Source organism: Euprymna scolopes, chromosome 4 (genome assembly GCF_053919585.1).
Source record: "Euprymna scolopes isolate OS-2025 chromosome 4, ASM5391958v1, whole genome shotgun sequence".
NCBI lineage: Eukaryota > Metazoa > Mollusca > Cephalopoda > Sepiida > Sepiolidae > Euprymna > Euprymna scolopes.
Window position 1 is genome coordinate 53,057,776 of NC_136485.1, and position 22,539 is coordinate 53,080,314.

Sequence of the window (22,539 nt, forward strand, 5' to 3'; positions counted from 1 at the left end):
AAAAATTGATAAGAGCTGAAAGTCGTTCTCATTATTAAGAAAATAAAACGGTGATAGTCAAATAACAACTGACCTATTAAAAAATAATAGAGTTTCCAAATAAAACATTAACGAGGCTTATACCCTACTTAAAACCATAATGCAGATTTATCAGTAAACTAACAACTAGAGAATATACTCTCAGACACCCAAAATCTGGAAAATTTGCTTAAGGATACTAGAACGAATTACTTATCAAATATAAGCTGATTATTATCTAAATATTTCGTTAAACACTTCTGAGGCGATTTATTGCGCTATTACATAAACAAGAGAAAATGTGTATTTATTCAATTTGATATTGAAACCTATTACCCTTTAATAACAATCAATTTTTCGAAAAAATAATAGAGATTGTTTCCATTCTCTCTGACATCTAAAATCTCGCAATAGATATAATTAATTTATGAGAAAATACAGTTTCAATTACTAAAATGAACTATAGACAAACAAAACAGATGTTTTATTTTAATATGTCGTCTGAAAACTGTTTATATCTAGAGAAAGGATAGGAACATGCTCCGAAACAAATAAATGGAATTCTAATCTAATGCGGATACTACATATTGCAGCTTTTAGTTATTGTAATGCTACCGTATAAAATGTTTCAGCTAAAATTACTTTACCAAACGATACACATTTTAAAGATTCAAATTGTATTTTACGGTTGATCGTAAATGCTTGTTATCTACTAACATCGTGTACCCCTGAGGTTACACCTCCCACTCCATTGATAAACTCATATGAGCTTGTTTAACTCTTTGATTCCTCTACTGAATATCTTTTAATTGAAACGCTTTAGTTTACATCAGCTATTCTTATTACAATTCATTTCATTCGTTACAAAAGCCCTAACACACATAATTCTACCAAACTTCCTAATTTACTATAACATGCTTTTTTCTATCCATAACCTTTATTTATGAACGATTCTCGCCTTTTGTAGCGGGCACTTCTCTTTGTAATTCTTTAAATCCAATTAATTCACATTTATATCTACTATAGTTATTATTATTTTCCTGCTACTATGCATATATTTACAATACATTTAATTTGTCAAGATATTTTTGGGATAATAATTTCACTTTTATGTCAATTCAGCTGTGTTTTTATTACAAGTAATTTTAATGTATTCCTACATAACCTCGTTTATATGTGTCATATCATTACGACAATAATTAATATTAGTTATTTTATATTTTTCACAAAACCTCTGCTGCTATATTTAGGAGTTTATACTTGATTTGTATGTTATTTTTTTATTTTAGTATTTTGTATTTTACACACTTTTTATTCTTACGTTTAAAATTTTGTCAAATTTTGTCAACTGTTACTATACTTCTATTATTTCATTGATTTTATTTTCTTTAATAATTTATAATCCTTAGATTTAGTATCAAGATTATCATTTGTATTTTCATTTAATTTTATTTTTGCATCTATTCATAATGTCACTGTAACTATTATTATACACACAATAATTATCAGGATCTCTATTTCTTTAATAAGTATTATAAATAATGTCATGATTCTATTATTATTATTATTATTATTATTATTATTATTATTATTATTATTATTATTATTATTATTATTATTATTTCGTAAACATTAAGACCAACAGTGGTACGTTAGTCGTAAAAGAAGTCGCCGGAAATAAATATAAAAAGAGTGTGATAAACAGAGACGTAGAGGAAAACACGACCTCCATGCATTTCCCAGGAGGAATGAGTGCCCGTAATCATAAACACACACGCACACACACATACACCCCCCAACACACGCTTATCTATCTAACTAAATATATATATATATATATATATATATATATATATATATATATATATATATATATAAGTGAGCGTGTCTGTGTACATTTCCCTACGCAATAACTCTGCCAATTTTTAGTGTACAGACTCGAAATTTGATATATAGTGTACGGCAATATAAACAAATAGATGTGATCGGCTTTTGGCCAGAAATTTTGCGATAATTTTGGGTATACGCACTTGAAATTTTAGATATAGGTTTCTTGGGCATGGATCTAACTTAATAACTTTATTTGAGCCCAAAACAATACATTTTAAGGTAGCATAATAGCGATCAAAGTTAAAAAATTGACCTCTGCGGTCTCTTCCAAATTACTCAGACAATTTCTGGTATCAATATATGAAATTTTAGATAAAGGGTATTCAGAGATAGGGCAAGTTTTTTAAACGTTTTGGGTCGAAAAATCTTAGTTACCAATATATAAATGCATATATGTATGTCTGTTTCCATGTCTGCATTAAACTTTTAATAGAGGGGACATAATTTACGAAGTTCAGGTTCGTTTTTAATTTCGACCTTTTATTCGACAAATATCGAAAAATTGGCTTAAAATAGGAATATTTACCCCTTCAACTAGGCACTTTTCTACAGGGGGAGGGCACTTTTTTCGTCGATACTTGTGAAAGTTACCCTCCCCTTTAGATTGTCTTGCCTTAATTTAAAAAAAAATGTCGCTCCGGTTGCCGGTGGTTGTAACAGCATACACATTAGGTTTTACCCCGTTCTTTTCCTCCTTCGCGGTACGGGTTCGAGCCTGCCTTCCTACTACCATTTTTTTTCAACATACACACCCAAACACCCTGGTAACGCCAGGCTGAAATGATAGTATATCTATGAAAGTGAACGTGTGTGTGTGTGTGTGTGTGTGTGTGTGGCTGTGTAATTTCCCTACGCAATAACTCTGTCATCTTTTAGTCTACAGACTCGAAATTTGATAAACAAGGTACTGAGATTTGGGAAAATTGATGTGATTGGGTTTCGGCCAGAAATTTCGCCGTTTAATTGGTCAAGGTTCATCGATTTGACCGGTGAGAACTCTACCAAACTCCTCCAAAAATTGTTCGTCTAAACACTTGACATTTTCGATAGAGGTTCATTTGACATGAATCTAACTTAATAACTGTATTTGTGCCCAACACAATAAATGTTAAGGGGTTATAATGTTACATATAGGGGTTTCATTAAAAGAGCCTTATTATAAAGAGATGGTGTTGTAAGAGACTTAGAGAGATCGTTCATGTTATGAGAGATTATATATTAAATGTTCATTCCTTAGATGTGTAGAATGGAAGAAGAATAAGCTCTTTGAGTGAAGGGATAGTGTTCAAACAGTCTTAGTGTAGATATGAGATGTAGATTCACATTGTGGATATGAGATGTGTATGTCACGACATTTTATAACACATACATTACAATTAACTTGACCTTTTTGTAAGAATCACTAACACAAGACGACGTTTTATCAAAACACATAATGGGTTTATTTCTTCACGACTGGCCGTGGTTTTCTCATCAAGAATTCAAAGCTTCACATTTTAGTTCAAAGTGACCGTATCGGTTCCTAGACGTTCGAATTCCCAGACCGTCTCTGAGTTTGTCACTGACTCTCTCTAACTAACTAACTCTCACTTCCTATATTGAGAAATCCATGCATGTCCGGCCAACGTGATCAAACTATCGTGCCATCACGTGCGCGAGTCGCACGTTTCCGATATTATGATTTCCCAATAACCTTTGTTTTCTTTGATGTTTTTACAAAGGAATAAAACCTACATACCTAATTTATTTAACCCATATTTTATTATCCACATTCTTTCCTACAATTGAATAGTTTATTTATTATTTATTTCATCAAAATTAACAATTTACTGGGCATTCCATTTAAACCTATTGTTCTTTAAAACTTATGTCCAGGGTTCGATTTCTGCTTTCTCTCATTTTATTTTCATTTTAACTTATCTCTCTATTTCTATACTTACATGAAAAGGGGACAGCCCTTATCATGTAACAATAATAGGGGTGAAAGTTACAAGAATATTACTCTTTTTTGTCAGCATACGCCTGCAAGCACCCTGGCAACGCCGGACACACATCCTAGTATATATATATATATATATATATATATATATATATATATATATATATATATATATATATATATATATATATATATATATATGTATATACGATGAAGACTGAAGGATCGGTCGAAAATCATGTACTTCTAAAATAAGTTTTTTAATTTTTTTGCATAATATTATTTTGTATTCCTGCACGTCACCAATTGAAAACGAATAAAGAAAAGGTATACGCTTTTATACGCGTCGTATTCATTGTTATACATTTTCGTTCATATATATATATATACATGTATATATATATATATATATATATATATATATATATATATATATATATATATATATATATATATATATACGAATGGAAATGTATAACAATGAATACAAAACGTATAAAAAACTTATAACATTTCTCTCTCTCTCTATATATATATATGTATATATATATATATATATATAGACAGAGATATAGATATAGATATCGATAGATAGTTAGATAGATAGATGTATATAACTTTCTTTTATTGTGTGTTATTTGTACAATAAAATTGAATCTCTTGTTGTACAGCTATTCAATCTCGATTTTTTACTTGCTTTACCCAAAACTACGATATGAGAGTGGGGACAAAAGTTATTCGTACAACATACAAACGTCCAAAGTCGATGAAAGAAGAAAGATCGCACGTTGAAACTTGACAGTCTTAAGAGAAAAGTAAACTTAACAAAATATAAGGAACCCTCAAATACACACTACGACATATTTATATAACAAATAATGTTTTAGTACATGCTTTTAATTTTTACCAAATTGAATAGATGTCGAAATTATTCTTGGAGTTTACATATTTTATTGGGATCAATAATTATTATGGAAATGTTTGTGGAATATTTAGAAGCTTGTACTCCTCAAATCAACAACATATGACTTGATGAGTATAGAATAAATCGAGTAAAAAAACAAATGGAAGTAATGCAATTACAATACCGTGTCGAATACTTACGCTTACAAAATCAATTGCAATATTGAAAACCAAAACTGCTGTTTGTCTTTCTAAAGCAAATATGAAAACAATAGAAAATCTTGCGAAATGTATTAAAAAGCAGGTGAAAAAAAATCAGGAGCAATTTTTTTGCAGAAGGGTTTATAATTTTCTCTCTAAATCCAATTATAATAAATTTATAGAGAGAGTACATTTAAGGTTTTATTAAGAAAGAACAAATACTTTTTTCGAATGAATGTCAAGTGTAGCTTGCCGTAAAAATATAGTTTTACTAAAAATATAATGTATCAATGAAAATGCAAAGTACACGAATATCAGTCGGACAAGAGCAGAAAAATGCGTTTAAAAGAGAGACTGATATATTGTCAATAATTTGGGCGTACGTGCCAGTTTATTTCTCATACGTTATTTGTTCCTAGATGCTGTCAAGAAAGAAAGCAGGCATTTTATTATATACGCGGGAAAATAAAATGTACAAAGTAATTTTATCTGAGAACAATGTTACAAACCACTGATTATAAAACAGGAAAATATAGCTATAGAAGGGAAAGGTATTGACTAAGTACTATGATGAAAACATCAACTCCACAAGTAAAGTAAATACGTCTATCATGTTGTGGCATATCCTTCTACAAGTAACTTATTTCAAAAGGAAATTATGTCATAAATATTATGGAAATAAGCGTAAAGCTATTGTATGCAAGAAGGTAATTAAACTGAAACGTACAATGCTAATACTACTGTAAAACCGTGTAAAATATTACAAAAGCAAAATATATTAAAATACATAGGAAATAGTAATACAGAAAGTTGCACTGCCTAACCGATGATGTAAATGGGAACGGCTAAGCTACATTGAATTAGATACTTTCTGTAAATAAAATAAAATGAAAATGATAAATATACGCAAATGTGCAATTTTAATGGGAAAACATTCAAAGCTTTAATCTACCTGACATCCATTAGAAATTTAAACCTCGTGCATAAACTAGATAATGAATTTTAGTATAAGAAAAATATAAAATGGGTTTCATTAATTGATTATTGTGCGAAAGATATGAACAGCAAAATATGTTTAAGATATAACAAATAAAAGTCCGTGCATATTTCCAGAGAGGTTTGATTGTCGTACGAAATGTGTTGTAAATTCGAGCTTAAAGACAATCAAAGTCCATTGATCAAACCATATAAGGAACCCTATGTTAATTATTATTAATCATAGATATTACAATTTTAAAATATTTGGAGACATTTGGAGTGAGTTAACTGTCACTTACGATGTATGGACCTCAGTAACATTACGTGTAAAATAGAAAAATACAAAAATGAAAATGCGTGATGATTTTCCAACAAGTCATAGAAATGTCAAAACGATAACAACAATACCTTTCTCCCACCAGAAATAAAGATTGGATATAGGTTAGGATACTTTATACACTGAATATTTTTATATATGAAAACCAAAGAGGGAAGATATAATATTTCGTAAGATTTGGAATGATGTACCTCTTTGCCAATTAAGAACTTTTGAAACGTAGCAGAAAGTTGTAGTCTCCCCTAAGTCAAGGGCAGGTGTTTTGTGGAAGTATCATACATTTTGTAGTTCATATGCAAAACTTGAAGAATGTATGCCTATTATTGAAATAATAGCAAAGCTGCAGTGTGTTTACCCAAAAAATATCATTGTTAATTATAAGGATTATAGGTGTTCGAGTATTCCGAGATCAAAAACTACTATAAAACCCGAGGAAACGAATAATTTTTATGACATGAATAACTATTGTTTTCGAAAGTAGGGGTCACTTTTTCATATGAATTCACTGTATAATGAACACCATTTTATTGCCAATTTTGCCATAAAGTGTTGCTAATTTTACGTTCAATTAATATAGAACATTATACCCCAGTTCTTAAAACAATAATGTGTGATGTTAAAGGCAAATGTCACAGATGCATCTACACAACTATCGTAATTGCATTTCTTATTAACATTGATTTGTTAAATTGGGATCAATAGTCGCCGAGATATATGATTTTCTTAATATCGAAAACAAGTGCTATATCTATCTATCTATGTATGTATCTATTTATGTATATATATATATATATATATATATATATATATATATATATATATATATATATATATATATATATATATATATATATATATATATATATTCCTACTTGTGAGACATCGGCTTGGGTTATTGAATGGTTGGATGGCCGCGTCCCTTGTCGAGACGAAGTAGGTTCATTTCACAGTCGGATTTCGGCGCGGTAAGCTTGATCTGTGTTGGTTTATAGAATTCTTGTGTGTGGGGTGTTTGCTCAGTTGGTAGATCGCTTGCCTCGCATGCCAGAGGCTCGGGTTTCGAATCTGAGTTCTATGTGTCTAACCGGTTTCCATTTTTTTAGTTGATTGAATTTACGCGATGGTTCACTTTTTTATAATTATTCTAAAATTTTGTCCAATCGAATAAAGATATATATATATATATATATATATATATATATATATACATTAGTCATCGCGCGAAAGCGCAGGACACAAAATGTTTTAAATAATAATAGAATAACAATAACAAAGTCTTCCGCTAGCGATTGCTACTATTGATCGTAACCAGCTATACATTCCTTTTGAAATTTTCATCTCTGTTTTTTTCGTTATCTACTGAATATTTTTGATGAAAACTATATAAAATATGTTCCTTTTTAAAGAATTTAATAAAAATTAATCTGAAAAAGTTATTTTAAAGTTTTTGTTTAAAAATTCAGATGTTCTTATTATTCAGACATGTATGAGAAAGAGAGAGTTGCAAAAAAGAGCTGTGGAGTGAGGAGAATTACAAACTGAAACACAGAGAATATAAAGACCTGTAATAATACAAAGAGGGGGTTGCAAAAATGAGTTGTGGTGTGAGGAGCAATACAATCTGAAAAAGAGAGTAGGAGAGTTTTTATAAATACATACAAAATCACATTCATCTTTTTTTTAAATTCAAATTAACTTATTAAATAAAATATATTCTTAACTAGATAGGATACAAGTTAGAATAGCATTTCATTCTAGACATTAAAATTGTTAAAAAAATGTTTTTACTCTAGGCTTTAAAAATAGAGGTACAAGATTCAATTTGAAATTTATTCGTCTTCAAAGTGCACTTTTATACATTTTACAAAGAAAGGTATTAAATTTGCATACCTTACTTTGTAAAATTTATAAAAGTACACTTAGAAGATAAATAAATTTACAAATTGAATCTTGTACCTTTCTTGTAAAGCCTTTAGTAAAAACATTTTGTTTAACAATGTTCATGCTTTGGATGAAATGCTTTTCTAACTTGTATATATATATGTATATATATATATATATATATATATATATATATATATATATATATATATATATATATATATATATACAAGTTAGAAAAGCATTTCATCCAAAACATGAAAATTGTTAAACAAAATGTGTTTACTATAGGCTTTACAATAAAGGTACATATATATATATATATATATATATATATATATATATATATATATATACATATATAAGTTAATTTCTTTACCTAATCACGAGCGATGAGTTCGACATGATGTCAGTTTTATAACAGCGAAACCTCAGCCCTACAAAAAGGGTTACCCTTGATTAGAAAAAAAAAAAAAACCTTTGTTAAATTTTGGTCAAGTTACCGATGTATCGAACTTTTAAAAGATCGAAAACAAGTACTATATATATATATACATATATATATATATATATATATATATATATATATATATATATATATATTTATACATGTATATATATATACGTACACACACACATATATATGTGTATATATAATAAATATCTATGTATATATATAAAAGCGAAAATGTATGATACACGTGTTTTAATATTTTTTTGTTTTCAATTTTCACCCCAAACAAGGCACAGTGCCACTTTGAAGCAGGAGGCTACTATTAGGGAATTAATTAGCGGGGTCATTCTGAAGGGAGAAGAGTAGAAAGATGTTTGTTAACATTACACTTGAACTTCTGCATATCATTGCAGTTGGGAAAGCAGAACCCCGGAAGGGAGTTCCAAAGACCCGCAGTTCTGGGGAAGAAACTATTGGAGTAAAAGGCTTTCTTGCACCTAGGGATCTCCACTGTAAAGGGATGAGACTTAGTAGCTTGTCGGGTTTGTCGGGGGTAGTTACGTCGGGGAGGTACAAGTGTTTGCAGTTCGTCAGAGCATTCACCATTAAAGTATTTGTAGAACAGGCAGAGGGATGCAACATCTCGTCGATGGGACAGAGGTTGAAGCCTAGATGACAGTTCAGGACCTATCAGGTTGGCGACTCTTTTTTCAACCCTGTCCAGGAGCGAGAGACAAGCAGCAGATGCACCAGCCCAGATGTGACAACAGTACTCCATACATGGGCGAATGGTTGCCTTATAGAGGTATAGGATACTGGCAGGCGTAAGTAGTTTTCTAGCACGGTAGAGGGAGCCAACCTTCCTTGCAGCAGCCTTGGCAATGCTCTCAATGTATCTATTCCAGTTCATATTCCCTGTAAACGTTAGGCCGAGGAGTTTAAAAGAAGTACTTTCAGGCAATGTGTTCTTGTCCATTGCTATTGGTGGTAGAGTAGGTTTCTTGTAGTTATTAAAGGAAACAAGCTTAGTCTTAGCAGCATTGAATGAGACCAACCATTTTTGTCCCCATTCCACTACGGATTGGAGGTCATCCTCTAGTGTTTCTGCCATTTTCTTGGATATGTGTTCATTAGTTTTCCCCTCATATCTGTTATAGGGAGTGGTGTCATCGGCAAATATACCCATCTCCGAAACAATATTATCAGGGAGATCGTTTTTGATCATCAGGAACAATAGAGGTCCAAGGATAGACCCCTGAGGCACTCCCGCATTTATGTCATATTGTTTGGATGTACGTCCGTTGAGGACAACTTTGATTTTTCTATTACTTAAGAAGAATTTAATTACGTTATGAATGCTTCCAGTGATTCCATATGATCTAATTTTCCTTAGAAGACAATCGTGCCATACCCTGTCAAAAGCCTTAGATATATCAAGGGCCACCGCTCTACCCTCCCCTGTTTTATCCACTGAACGGTATATACGTTCAGAAACTACAGTTAAGATATCTGCTGTTGAACGGGCTTGCCTGAATCCATATTGTTTGTCAGTCAGGAGTTTAGCAGCTGGTAGGTGCTGGACTAGGACTTGATTAACTAAGGACTCAAATATTTTGGCGAAAAGCGGGAGGAGGCTAATGGGGCGATAATTTAGTTAGTCAGTTCTTTCACCAGAATTCTTGAAGACTGGTACCACAGAGGCGGTTTTCCAGCAGTCGGGAAAACAAGATTCGTTAAGGCATTTATTGTAAAGTTTGGACAGAACTGGAGCAACCTCGGCAGAATATTTTTTTAATAGCACAGCCGGGATGAGATCTAGTCCAAATGCTTTAGAGGTGTCTAGGTTTTTTATAATAGCATGTACCTGAGAAGGGGTGATTTTCAAATCGTCAAGTGTGGCGTCTGTTCGCAGAGGAAAATCAGGGAGTGAGTGGTGCACCGAGTTCAGTGTGGAGTTTGAGGCAAACCGACTGGCAAGCAGATAAGCTTTGTCAGTTGGCGTGCAAGCAACCTCATGATTGTTTGTTAGTGGGGGAATAAGTGACTGTCCATTATTAACTACGCTGTTGTAGATTTTCCAAAAATCCCGGGTTCCTAATTTCTGTGCTTCGATGCGCTTTCTGGTGGTTTAAGAGTAATCTGACTTAGCTGTGTTTATCACTCTCTTCCAATTATTTCTAGCTTCTATAAACTTCTGTTTATTTGAGCTGGACTTATGTCGGTTGAATCTGCGGAACGCATGCTGCCTTTGACAAATGGCAGCTGCACAAGCAGAAGTAAACCATTGGGGGGAGTGGGGCTTGCTATAGTATTTCCGTGCGGGAACATGTGCTTCAATAGCAGTTTTGAACCATTCAGTTGTCTCATTTGCACACTGTTCCGCTGGAAGAGTAAAGATATTTTGCCATGCGGCATCTCTGATGAGCTCCCTGATGGCTTCCCAATCAGCCTTTTTGTAATACCTCGTTGTTTTGAGTAGTGGGTCTTCAGTTTTAGGGCGAGAATTTAGGCTGATTTCTACCATTATCACAGCGTGATCAGCATTCCCGAGTGGGCTATGGGCATTTGTTGTACAGTCATTGGGAACCGTTGTCAGAAAGAGATCTAGAAGTGAGGCATGTTGATCGTGCTGGTCTGGGAAACGTGTCGGAAATGTAACCAATTGAGATAGGGAATGAGATATAGAGAAGCTATATGTGGCGCTACCAGCTACGTCTGTGTGATTTGAGAATCCTAGCCAGTTACTGTGGTGGACATTGAAGTCACCAAATACATGTATTTGTGCGCTAGTATCGAGGGAGAGTGCTATATCTATGCTGTCTGAGACTTTGTTTATTAGGGTACAGTCTTGGTTTGAGGGAGAGCGGTAGAGAAAATACAAGTAGCTAATATTATGTTGCATATTTAGTCTGAAGCACATTAAGGCCTGGCCCTCTGATTCTACTTTTATTTCTCTACTTAGGGGGAGGGTGTTTCGAATATAGACTCCAAGTCCATGCATATGTCTGTCCGAGTCCTTACGGTAGAGTGGGAGATAACCAGGCATGTTAAAGTGGTTAGAGGGAATGGAGGAGTGAAGGTTAGTTTCACTTAATGCTAAGATATCCGGGGTGTTTACAAGGAGAAATGACTCAGCATCATCTAAGTTAGTTCTAAGCCCGCGGATATTAGTAAATGCAAGCCTCAAGGGAGGAGGCAGGTTGGTTTTCTTTGAGTTTGGTCCTGGTTTAAACGTAACTTTTGCTTGAGCTGTCATTTCATTTTATTTTATTTAAAAGTTTCAGTTAGGGTGGATGAGTGAGGGGGTGCTGGACAAGTAGTTGTGCAGAATACCAGACATGCAATACAAGTAGACCATCAGCTGTCCTCACCCACAGGAGTGTGGCCTCAGGAAAGCCCACCGGGGATGAGTGCAGGGTCCCTTTCCATGCGCGACATGGCACTACAAACATTTCGATATTTTACAACTGTTGATGGAGCAGCCGCTCTAAGCGCTACCAAAGAGTTAGGACTCCTGTACTATCAGTCGGAAACAGCAGCCAGGAACTGTAAATCGGTACCCTCAATCCATTAGGCAAAGCCAGCCCAGTCCAACTGCACCGACATATATGGCACTGAAGCACCCCACTGTGTCCAGTTTAGGGGGATGGGATGTGGCGGGAGTGGGGAAAAGCGGCGTTCATTGCCCTAGTCAGGAAAAAAAGGTCAACAACTGGGTGATTCAGACGAGTCCCTGTGATAGTACCTCTACGCCTGGCCAATAGGCAAAGAAGGTGTATGAAAGCCGGGCGATAGACAGAGTCTATCTCCTCCTTAAGCAGTTTAGGTTTTCCAACCGGTTATTTGTTTGAGTCACCAGCTCTAGGAAGGTTGCCGTCCAGGACTGAACAGACCTCCCTCCCCTAGGTTTAGTTTCAGAGTTTTCCTTCTCCTAGACGGATGGCCTGGGAAGACCTACGGGTCCATCAGCTCCGAGGGGGTTCGCCCCGCGCCTGGGTCCTAATCCAGGTATTTCTGCGACCCCGCATGGGTAATTAATATTTATTGGTTATTTAGGTTAATATCTCCTGGAAAAATCGGGCATTTAGGTTAGCTTCTACAGAAGATTTTCACTCCTCAAGTGTGGTTTAAAAAGGGCATTATTATGCTGTCCATTTTCATTTCTACTGAGAGAGGGTATAGGTAAAAATTCATGCAGTGGAAGCAGCTAAATTTGCTACAGTATTGGATCGAGAGAGACGAGTTAATGCATGGTTAGATATAGTTTTGTAAGTTTAGCCATGTATGGTTAAATATGGTTTAGTAGGTTTAGGAATGTATGGTTAGATATGGTTTAGTAGGTTTAGGATTAGGATAAAGTGTTAGAGTATGATCTACTTTCTATTAGAAATTCTGATTTGGTGCCCAAACCGGACATTTAGTAAGACTGAAAGATTAGATATGCTCAGTATAGAGACAAGAGAACATTTGATATGGAGTACAGTTATACCTGATAGATATAGATTATTGCATATTCTGTAAGTATAGTTAAAGTATAGATGGATGGATAAGTAGTATTGTATACGAATGCATGGAATTTTAGACAATTTGAGTAAGTTGCCTTTAGACTGCAATGAAGGAGAATGACTTCGCCTTTCTCTTTATATCTGGAAGTTTTTATTTCAATGAGTACCGGTTTAGTTTGTATAATAATTATTGCAATACTATCTAGTAATAAAGAGATATTAATGGTTACTGTTCATTATAGATTACTTTAAGTCAATGTATTGGACTATGGCTAGTAAGTATTTACTTAGAAGCTTGGTTATGGGTTGGGAGTTATAATCAGGAGCATGCCTAGGAAATTTTAGGTGTTAATGGGTATCGATTTACGAGTTTGTTAGGGTCAAGGGCGGAGAGCAAGGACCCATCTAAGTTACGTGAGACGGATTAGGTTTAGTGTCAACTTAGGAAATACAACAGTTTTGATGTGTTAGTGATCTGGAGAAAGAGAATTTAAGTAAAAAAATAATGAGGTTTGTCATGCAAAACAGACAAGGCAGTCATCTTGGAGGTAAAGTATCTATAGGAGGTACTTACTTAGTATACAAGCAGCAGTATTTTGTAGTTTGAGAGGAATTTTAGGTACAATAGTTTCATGGCATATTGCACAAGTCCGTAGTCAAGGTGAGGGACGATGTACTTCTAATATTGAAACTAAAAATATATTGCTACTAATAGAAATGTAATAAGTTTATAATACAATCAAAGTGAATTTAAATATTCAGTAAATTAAAGTTAATACAAATCAATATATAATCTAGTTACTTAGCAATGGATACTAATATGGTCTTTTAAAATAGCTTTCGTTTTAAGTCATATGTGTGGAAATATAGTCGCTTATTTATAAAACTGGATATTTTCATATTAATGGTAAACAAAACTACATTTTTTATCAGTACAACTACGTTAGATTCGATTGTAAACATTTACCAATTATTTTTTTCTTTATTAAGTTTTATTTTTCTTTATTAAGTTCCTGTTAAGTGATCATTTTAAGTAAACGTAAAAAAAGAATCATTTTACATAAACGAAATAAAAGAATCATTTTATGTAAACGAAATAAAAGAATCATTTTATAATAACGAAATAAAAATCATTTTATGTAAATGTAATGAAAAAATCATTTTATGTAAACGTAATAAACGAATCATTTTATGTAAACGAAATAAAAGAATCATTTTATGTAAACGTAATAAAAGAATAATTTTATGTAAACTTAATAAAAGAATCATTTTATGTAAACGAAATAAAAGAATCATTTTATGTAAACGAAATAAAGGAATCATTTTATGTAAACGAAATAAAAGAATCATTTTATGTAAACGTAATAAAAGAATCATTTTATGTAAACGAAATAAAAGAATCATCTTATGTAAACGAAATAAAATAATAATTTTATGTAAATGAAATAAAAAATCATTTTATGTAAACGTAATAAAAGAATCATTTTATGTAAACTTAATAAAAGAATAATTTTATGTAAACAAAATAAAAGACTCATTTTATGTAAACGAAATAAAAGAACCATTTAATGTAAACGAAATAAAAAAAATCATTTTATTTAAACGAAATAAAAAATCATTTTATGTAAACGAAATAAAAGAATCATTTTATGTAAACGTAATAAAGGAATCATTTTATGTAAACGAAATAAAATAATCATTTAATGTAAATGTAATAAAAAAAATCATTTTATGTAAACGTAATAAAAGAATCATTATATGTAAACGTAATAAAAGCATCCTTATTCCATTATTCAAAAACCTTAAATATTGAATATAGGTACGGGCAAAAATGTGCGGAAAAAATGGAGGACAGTTTTGAAAGCAGGTTTATCATAATTGTTTGTAGGTGTCCGATTACTTTATGATTGTATTTGAAAGATTAAGGACTAGACTGAATTTACAAAAGGAAAAAAAATATTTGTACACGTGAAAAAGAAGTTATGAAAATGTTCTCACGGCGAGCTACCCAATTCAGCTAAATTTCGAAGTTAAATAAATTCATCGTAAAAAATCCTTTAAAAGATAAGTATTAGTTTTCTGGGTCTATTTCAAAAATAATTAGTAAAGTCGTAAGATATTGAATTAAAATTAAAAAAAAAACACCTTGTTTGTACAAAACATAAATTAATTAGCCCCAAACTTGGATTTCAATAAAAAATAAACTTATTTTAATATTTAAGATTATTTTAAAGTTGTTGAATAATATTGTTGTAAAGTGTGGGTTCGAATCGGGGTGTGAGATTTTTTTTTCGATTTTTTAAATTTAAATGTTGAACCCTGTGTTATTTAAGCCATTTTTCACGTAACGTTCGTTTTTCTGTTTTTTTTGTTTTGTTTTTTTTTAGTTTTTTTTACTTCGCTTATTCTTAGCGACACCGTAAAACACCCGGGTATCCACCGATTTTTTAAATTTTAATATCGAAGCAGGCTTATTTGGGCCATTATTCACGTGTTCGTTACTGGTTTCATCGTTCGTTTGCCTTACGTTAGATTTTTTAGTGTTTTTTTTCATGTTTTGATTACCCCCCCGCTTGCTTAAAACGTTGTTTTCTTTTCTTACTTCGCTTATAACAATGCTTACATCGTCATTGTCGTCGTCGTTTTCGTCGTCGTCGTAACGCTCGACGACTTTCAAACATCTTTCACTAACTCATTCTGGCTGGACGATTTTATTTTCAAACTTCGCATCAAGGCTTCGGGTTTGATCCTACCCCCCGGGTTTCTTTTTTATTTAACACCACGCACACCTACAAACACCCGGTCAACGCCGGGTACCCCTGCTAGTATATATAAGTTCATTTTTGCCTCCTTCCGAATGCTGAGTTCAACACAATGTCTGCTTTATAACAGGGAAACCTTATCTCCACAAGAAGGGTTACTCTTGATTGGAACAAAAATAAAATTGTCTCAGTCATGAAATATATCTATTGCATTGATATAGAAAAGAAAATGTAAATTGTAGCATAAGAACAGATTCTACACTGTGATCTTTGCCCGAAGATGAAAGCCACTCAGGCTTAGTGTTTGTTCATAAAAACACTTTCAATAAGCACGCGTTATTCGAATTAATGAGGTAAGTATTTTTGCACATTATGATTTTAAGATGTGTTTATTTTATTTACATGGGTCTATCTTGTTTTAAGTTCAAAACATAAGTGTCAAAGAGTACAATTATATAGATGATAATATGAACCGGCAGCTACTCTTGTTTATGCAGATTTGAATCACAACGAATTCGACAAAAATAAGCAAAACGCATAGTTATCGAATAACTCCTCGGATGCCAAATTGCAAAATAATTTACTTTATCCGGAGTTTTTCGTCCTTTTTTTTCCTTAATTGCTTTTCATAAGAGACATAATAAGATAAGGGTCAAGTAGATCGTTATTACTCGAAGGAAATATCGACGTCTCTTCAAACTGTCATGGCGGTCGTAATATAGGCGAGTTAGACAGGGCAATTAGTGACAGAGCATAGAGTTTCGCACTTGGAATTTTGCCTCCGTAATCCACATTTTGTCAAGCTAATTTATTGTCAGATTTTGTCGATTCTGCTAATCTGTTTGCGCTTGGGGCGATCAGTGGACAGAAATTGAGAATCAGGAACTGCTAGTACAGAACGGAAGTGGAGATGAGTCTAGGTAAAATAGGGAAATTTTACTGGATAATTGCTTCAGAATAATTCTATGAACGAACACTTATATCATTTGGGAAAATATGCACAATGTGTCAAGTGAAAGAAACGGGTTTGATCAAGGAGCCGAACCTGTCATAACGGTGAAATACTTTATTGCATAAGCAGTGAGATAACTTAGGATTTAGCGCAATAACAGGCATTTCCTTTCAGTTATTCAAATATATATGAGAAATCTAATTTGTATAACTGAAATATTTTCTATCATGTCTTAGAAATGTATCTCCCGATGTCTGATAGATTTCTTTACACAATGATTAGTAATCATCCTCTTTATCTCTTTTTTCTCTGTATATATATATATATATATATATATATATATATATATATATATAGCAAAAATTGTAATTAATTAAACCCTGAAGAAAGTGCTCAATAATATTGCAGAGCAAATATATGTTTTATTTTTTTATTAACGATGTATCTGCTTTGTTACACATGTTTCGGTTACCGAATCGTATCAACGATCCACTAACTTGTTCAGCCATTACACTTTTTTTCGTGCTACTTGTAATATTATTTTTCAATTATAAGGACCATTTCTTTAATGCCTGGTGAAGTTAGTGAATAGTTAATACGATTCGATAACCGAAACATATGTAACTAAGCAGATAATTCGGTAATAGAAATAAAACTGAAATTACTTGTTCTTCATGGGATAGATTAATTTTCTTGACGATGTATGATTGGCCCCTTTCGTGCAAAATAATATGTTACCTATCCTATGACGGGTATTGCAAAACATGTGCATAAAAACTGTACTTTCGTAAGGCAGAACATTTACGGCACATACGAGAAAAAATGTTCTTTCTTACGCTGGTAATATACGCACATATTTGTAAAATGTGCATAATTTTTTGTTATGCAAACTGTTCTGTATGTCACAGGAAGGAATTTGTTTATTTTTACATCAGAGTACTATAGTGAAGAAGTACCTAATACTTTATGTAAATGTCACACTACTCGAATCTATTACATTATTTTCTGTTTAATAACTTATGTATGGCGTACGAAAAGTTATCATTGTTTTACATATGAGTAATTTTCTCTAAAGTGCGTTATTTCTTGTGTAATATACGGTACATGTATCTTTTCCTATTTTAAAAATGAAAGAACTCGATACTTTTTAGTAATGTTCTGTTATGCTAAATTTTCAGTACGTCTTGATTAAGAATGTGTTTTTATCTATGTGCCACAGTAAAGTAGTACCTCATTTCTCATTTAAAAGGCATGCTATTCGAATATATAACATGCTTTTCGGTTGTAATAACTTTTATGTACGTCAAAGGTATGGAGTTCTTTGCTTTTTTATATGAGCCCTATTCTGAACAAGTAGCTTCTGTCTTTGGTAGGATACTGTACAATTACATTGCTTTCAAAATAAAGATGAAAATACTAGATGATTTTACATAATTTGCTGTTGTATTATATATTCCTTATGACACAGTAAAAATTTGTTTTTTTTTTTTTTTTACACCAGGATGTTATAGTGAAGACGCACACTATGTATTATATAAATATGATGTAATGAAATGACCTAACCCCCCTTCACAGATAAAATGAACTATACCCTCTCACGTGACTGAGAGAGAAGAAAAAAGGCAGGAAGAGAATAAGACAAGATGTCAAGTAACTCTTATGTCACTTGTATTCCCTTGTAAATAAACCCATTTGTCTTTAACCCATAATCCCGTATTTCTTCTTGTAGTCTTATTTAAATAAGGATATAACTAATGGATTACATGATTCTAACGCACAAACAACCGACATTTAAACCCAAAATATTGGAAAACAAAGAGAATAATACACGGCACAGATAAATTAAATTACTGATTAATTTCTTTTTTAAAAGCTAAGACACATAAAAAGTAATTTATCTATTTTTTTTAATTCAGTCTGTTACTTTCCTACTGAAAAAAAGATAAATTGACATTTAATAAACCATGGAAAGGAACATTTTTTGGAAGTGTGCATTTCAAATTTCTTTTGTTTCATAAAAAGAAAAAAAAATCGGCGAAAAAACATATGTAGGATGGGTTTTAACGCCAATTCCGTGTGTGTTGCAGAAACCTTGTCAACAGAAGAATGTTTTTTTTTGTGGTAAAAAACCCTGTTCAGTGAATTTATTTAATGTTTTGTGCAGGTAATGTTTACCTTTTGTTTTATTACTGTGTTAAAACAAATTCTTCAAGATGAAACAATTAGCAGAGTTAACAAAAACTATACAATTAGCATTGGCTGCGCGGCAAAGTCAGATGTGTTTTTTTTACAAAAGCATAGTTAAAACAAAGTGGCGTATTAAAAACAATATTAATAAAACAAGAAGAAGAAAAACTGATTGTTGGTTCACTCCGGAAGGAATTGCAAATTCGCTCACATCATTTTTATGTGCACCAACGAGTAGCATGACGTTTCTAGCATATTATCGTAGATACAAAAATACATTTTCTAAATGATGGCAGGCCTGGTCGGATGAAGAAAACATTATTTTACTGTTGCAAAAACTGGGTCCCCATGAAAATTCCAAGTATACACATTTTATACTCCCAAGAAAACCCGAAGATATTTCTTTTAATGAGACTATAGAAATTTTGTCGAACATTTTCGGGCAACGGGATAGCTTATTTATACTCGTTATAGTTGTTTGAATATTTTGAAACAGGATGATGAAGACTTTATCACCTATACTGGAAGAGTAAATGACCAATGCAAGTTATTTAAGTTGAAAGACCTAAAAGAGAACATGTTTAAATGCTTGATATTCGTGCAAGGGATAACATCCTCGAGGGATAAAGAGTTCGTTCTAGGATATTATCCATTATGAACCAAGACATAGAAATAACCTTACAGAAAGTTACTGCGAAATGCCAGAAACTGTTAAACTTAAAACAGGATAATACTAGTATCGAAGAGAAAAATGTTGACAAAATACAAAGTGTAAAGCAAGGTGGCCACTATGTAAAACACACTGTAAGACGTGTGGAGGAAAGACTCACTTAACAAAAGAGTGCTACTTCAAAAGGTAAATATGATATAAGTGCGGGCGTAAAGGTCACCAGTCAATAATATGCAAAAAGGAGAAATACTGTAAGTCTTAAGAAATGGCCATTGGCCCTAATAAAAAGTCCATGTATAGTAAAAAAGGAAATATATTGAAGATAGAATCAATGGCCGGAAAATAAACTGTCTCTCGGATACTTTAAGTTACATATCCTTAATGGATTAAAAGTGTGGTCTCCAAAGCTGCAAAACACAAAGAAAATTGCTAGTAAAATGTCTGAAAATAGAGTAAAATTTAAGAGTGATTTTTATGCTAATTAGAGAGTGAATGAAAAGACGTTAAAATATATGTGATACCTGGAGAAAATTCTAATCTATTCGATATAGATTTGATGAGACTTTTCAATTCATGGGAGAAACCAATAAACTCATTTTGCAAAAGAGTAAATGTGACAGGATCTGAAAGTCCCAAACTGCCAGGAAGATTTGCGAGGGGTCTGAAGAAGGATTTTAAAAATGTATTTTCTTAGGGTATGTGTTCCTGCACTAAAACGGAAGTGAAATTTGAACTGAAAGATAAAGCGAAACCGGTATTTAAACCCAAATGGAAGGTTCCATATTCGGCATTAGAAAGAATTAAATAGACTCGAAGAAATCGGATTAATAAAAAAGTAGACTACTCTGAATGGTCATCACCCACAGTTTATGTAAAAAGGAAAAAAAAATCAGGGTATGTGGAGATTTTTCGACGGGACTGAATGATTCCTTAAAGGATCACAACTATCTACTTCCTACCACTGAGGAAATATTTTCTAAGTAAAATGGAGGCACACTTTACACAGAAATGACTTGTCCGAATCATATTTACAGATCAAAGTCCATGAAAATTGGTTTAAACACCTGACAGTGAATACTCATAAAGGATTATTTTCCCTAAAACTATTGCCGTTTGGGTTGAAATTAGAACCCCATTTATTCCAACAAATTATGGATGCCATGCTAGCAGGCTTGGATTTTGCAATTGCTTATTTAGATGACATTTTCATGAGAAGCAAAAATGTTGAAAAAGATTAAAAAAAAAACATATTCGGAAGGTATTCGAGAAACTAGAAGACTACGGATTTAAAGTGGCTCTCGACAAATGCACTTTTTGTATGGACAAGATTGAATATATCAGACAAATGATTGATTGGAAATGTAGAATACCTAATCCAAAAAGGGCAGAAACAATTAGAAACATGCCTAGACCAGGCAATTTCATGAAGTTACAGGCATTCCTGGGTCTAGCAAACTACTATACTTCTTATATCCCAAATATGCATGAACTAAGAGAACCATATAATGAATTATTGAATAACAATAAAACATGGCTCTGGACAATAGAATGTGAGGAAGCATTCCAAAAAATAAAAAAAGATGTATGTTACGAATCTAGCCTTAGCACATTACGATCTGAGAAAGGTTCTAATTGTAGCGGCAGATGCGAGAGAATAGGGTTTAGGAGCCGTCCTTCTACAAAGAATCGAAGAGGTATCTACTAAACCGATTATTACATTAGTTATTACCCGCTGACAGAAAGTACAGTCAGATCAAAAAAGAGAGTTTGGAGATTGTGTATGCCGTGAGAAATTTTCATAGATTCATTCATGGAAGATCTTTCATCTTGTAAACGGACCATAAACCATTAGTATCGATTTTTGTTTCGAAATGAAGGGATCCCTAATCATACGGTAAATGGATTACAGAGATGGAGAACTATTTTACTTAATTACGATTTCAAAAGGAAACACCTACCATCTAGGAAAATTGCAAATGCAGATAGTTTGTCGGGATTGGTCCCCAGTAAAAACTGAATTTGAAGATACTTTTTTAGCAGCACTAGAAGAAGAAAATGAACTAACAAATATATTAATAAATACTGAAAGGGGACTTCCTGTTACACTTGAGGAAATAAATAAAAGCAACGAAAACAGATAAATATATTAATAAGATAAAACCAAGTGGGGCAAGACGAAAAGAATAGAAAAGGATTATAAGTGCCCCCATTTTCTATGTGTGATGAAACTCTGATGTATGCAGACAGAGTGTTCGTGCAAGTATTAGAAGAGAAAATCCTAAAGGAATTCCACATGGGGCATCCTGGACACTCCAGTAGGAAGCCCTAATTAAAGAATTCACATACTGGCCTGGAATAGATCAGGACATAGAGAAAATGGTGAAATGATGTAGAGGTTGCCAACTAGCCGCAAGATTTCCCCCCATCCGGACACAACCTTGGCCAAAAGCAGATGTACCCCTCACACGCATCCATATCGATTACGCAGGACCTCTAAAGGGATATTATTACCTAGTAACCGTAGATACTGTGTGAAAATGTCCAGATTTTTTTTTAATACAAACACCCTACAGCGGCAAACACAATAAAACCGCTGGACGAGTTATTTAGTCGGTTCGGAGTTCCGAAAACAGTTGTTAGTGTTAATGGCACTATGTTCACAGGTCAGAAATTAAAGAACTACTGTGTGACACTGGCCATTGAACACATTACCACACCGACTTTTAACCCTCGATCAAAGGGGTAAGCGGAAAGATTTGTCGATACTTTTAAATCAGCTTTAAAAAAGAATAATAACATCGACACGGAGTAAAAAGGCATCCAAAACTTCTTAGCAATATATAGGATAACACTAAATACAAG